The sequence below is a fragment of the Chrysochloris asiatica genome, unplaced genomic scaffold, assembly GCF_000296735.1.
Source record: "Chrysochloris asiatica unplaced genomic scaffold, ChrAsi1.0 scaffold00526, whole genome shotgun sequence".
NCBI classification, from domain to species: Eukaryota; Metazoa; Chordata; class Mammalia; order Afrosoricida; family Chrysochloridae; genus Chrysochloris; species Chrysochloris asiatica.
In genome coordinates this window covers 276,282-279,005 of record NW_006409044.1, presented here as the reverse complement: position 1 = coordinate 279,005, position 2,724 = coordinate 276,282, and the positions used below count along the sequence as shown (strand labels likewise).

The following is a 2,724-nucleotide window of genomic DNA, read 5'->3' as shown; positions in this document are numbered from 1 at the left end:
TTTGGATTAGGCCAGGAGAAGGGGCAGGTGACATCATCAGAAGCATGTGGTGGGAGCGGGGAGCGGGTAGTTGTAGGCTTCTGGGCTGCCTAGTCTCTGGCTCAGGAGGAAGGGGTCAGGAGATGGATAAGGCTTATTGTTTGGCATTGATGATGTCCACAAATTCGGGCTTGAGGGACGCACCACCCACCAGGAAGCCATCCACATCAGGCTGGCTTGCCAGTTCCTTGCACGTGGCTCCGGTTACAGAACCTCCATAAATGATACAAGTACTTTGAGCCACTGCATCAGAGACATTGGACTTGAGCCACCCTCTGAGCTTTTCATGTACTTCCTGGGCCTGTTGGGTTGTTGCCGTCTTGCCAGTACCAATGGCCCATACAGGCTTATAAGTCAAGTCGACCTTGCTCCAGTCAGTCACATTATCTGCGATGACCTTGGTTTGCTCGAAAACGACCTTTTCAGTGATGCCAGCTTCCCTCTCATCTAGCTTCTCCCCAATACAGGCGATTACTCCGAGTCCCTCTGCCAGGGCGTAGGCCACTTTCTGCCCAATCAGCTCATCTGACTCTCCAAAGACTTACCTTCTTTCGGAGTGCCCCAGGACTACCCAGGTGGCTCCACAGTCTTTAATCATGCCAGGGCTGATCTCCGCCGTGAAGACCCCATTAGTTGCTTTGTAGCAGTTCTGAGCAGATACAGCAATCTTAGGATCTAGCTTCTGCCTGGCGAAGTCGATGTAGGCAGAAGGAGGTGCACAGACAACCTCGGTATCGGCCGGCACCTTGGCAGCATTCAGAGTGGTGATGAGTTCCCCTAAAGCCTTCTTTCGTCCGTTCATTTTCCAGTTCCCCTCACACGAAGAACTTCCTGAAAGGCGCCATTGCGTTAGTGCCGATTCACTGAAGGTCATTACCACCCCATGTTCCAATTATTAATGGATGTTTACAACTGTTTCTTCTCATTTTGTATTAAGTCTCAGCAGAAAATTAATGTCTCTAAAGTTTTGCTCCATTCACATTATTATGGTCAAGTCTACTTTGTGGAGGAGTTGTAACCTAGTTGTATTTTAAGTACTTTCCAACCTGAGGGGCTCATCTTCTGACACCATATCTGACAATGTCCCGCTGATACTCATAAGATTTTCTATGGCTAACCATTCAGAAGTGGTCTGCGTCTCCTTCTTCCTAGTCTGTCTTAGGCTGGAAGCTTCACTGAAATCTGTCCACCATGCATGACCCTGTTGGTATTTAAAATACTGGTGGCATAGCTTCCAGCATCACAGCAACATGCAAACCACCACAGTATAACAGATTGACAGACAAGCAAGTGGTGAACTTCTTCACATAGACAAAGCCAAGTGAACTTCCCCCATGTCCACCTTCATTCCGACCGAGTGTATGTAAGGGTGCTTTTCACAAAAAGTAGGAAAGAAGTTGTTTGCCTACTTTTTCATGATTTGAGCTCCTTGCACCTTCCACCTTCAGCATCTATGCATGCTGACTGACTTATGTATGGCTGGGAAGTCTCCTTAGAAAGCCATCTGATGATTGCTTGGATTTGCACAATGTCAGACATGTCTAGTGACACTGACAGAGTCTTCTTGGAATCTGAATTGCAGTGAGAAACTTTAAGACATAGACCCCAATGGGAAAACAAGCCACTATTATGACACTGTCTCAGCACAGGATATGAGCTGTAGATGAGAATGGTTCTGTATACAGTGAGGCAAACGCTACTGGAGCTCACTTAGTCCTACCATCCTAATGGCCTAGTTGCCCCTGTGGAGAGAAAAGACGCACATGCAACACTAAAAGAATAGTAAGATCTTGAGGCTCAAGCAATTCTGTATCAACACTCTAAAAAGGAGACTGACAAGAAAAGCAAGCCAAACCAGTTGCTGTCACATCAACTCCAATTCATGACGGCCCATGTGTGTCAGAGTAGAACTCTGCTCCATAGAGTTTTCAAGGCTGTGACCTTTTGGAAGCAGATCACCAGGTTATTCTGCTGAGGCAACTCTGGATTTGTTTGAGTCACCAACCTTTACAATTAGTAGCTCAGGGCTTAAATGTTTGTGCCACTTAGGTACTCAAAGAGAAAATGGGGTCTCTCCCCTTCCCATTTTAAATATTTTAAGCTAATAACTGTCCATAACAAGTGGTAGTGGCTACCCTTCAAGAGGATGGTATATGGTCAAGAAGCAAGTGTCATTGGCAAATGAGGAGAGCAGAGAGATTCATTAGAGCACCATGACACCTGCAGGCACCATCAGGGATGGATGAGAGGAACCATGAATGGAGCAGTAAGGAAGCTTGGGCAGGGCTAGGGGTGGAGCAGAAGTGATGATCTCATGCTTCCAGCAGCAACGTCTCTAGTATCAGGAGGGAGTCAAGCAAACAGATCACTGTGACCACATGTACCACAGGCTGTGAAGTCAAGGGACATTCAAGTTACACAAAGAATCCTGTAGTTCAAGGTACATCAGGCAAGTCCAAAGAATGAAGTAGAGAGAAAAGAAAAAAACACAAGATGGCAGGCTTCCAAAGCATTGAACATATTTGAGAAAGCTGAGGACAAACAGAGCTGGGACAGACATTCTGTTTAGTCAGAATTGGGATAAGAGAGGGAGGGAAGAGGAAGAAGCAAGTCACAGGTATCAACACAGCCCACATTGGGCCAGCACTATCCTTGGAGGAATAGGGAGCTAGGGTGGGTTCAAAA

The 2,724-nt window shown here is 46.6% G+C and overlaps 1 pseudogene; it reads right to left on the bottom strand.

Moving 5' to 3' along the window:
* Positions 1–133: 133 nt before the first annotated feature.
* Positions 134–905, bottom strand: LOC102822952 (annotated as a pseudogene).
* Between the last annotated feature and the right edge of the window lie 1,819 nt (positions 906–2,724).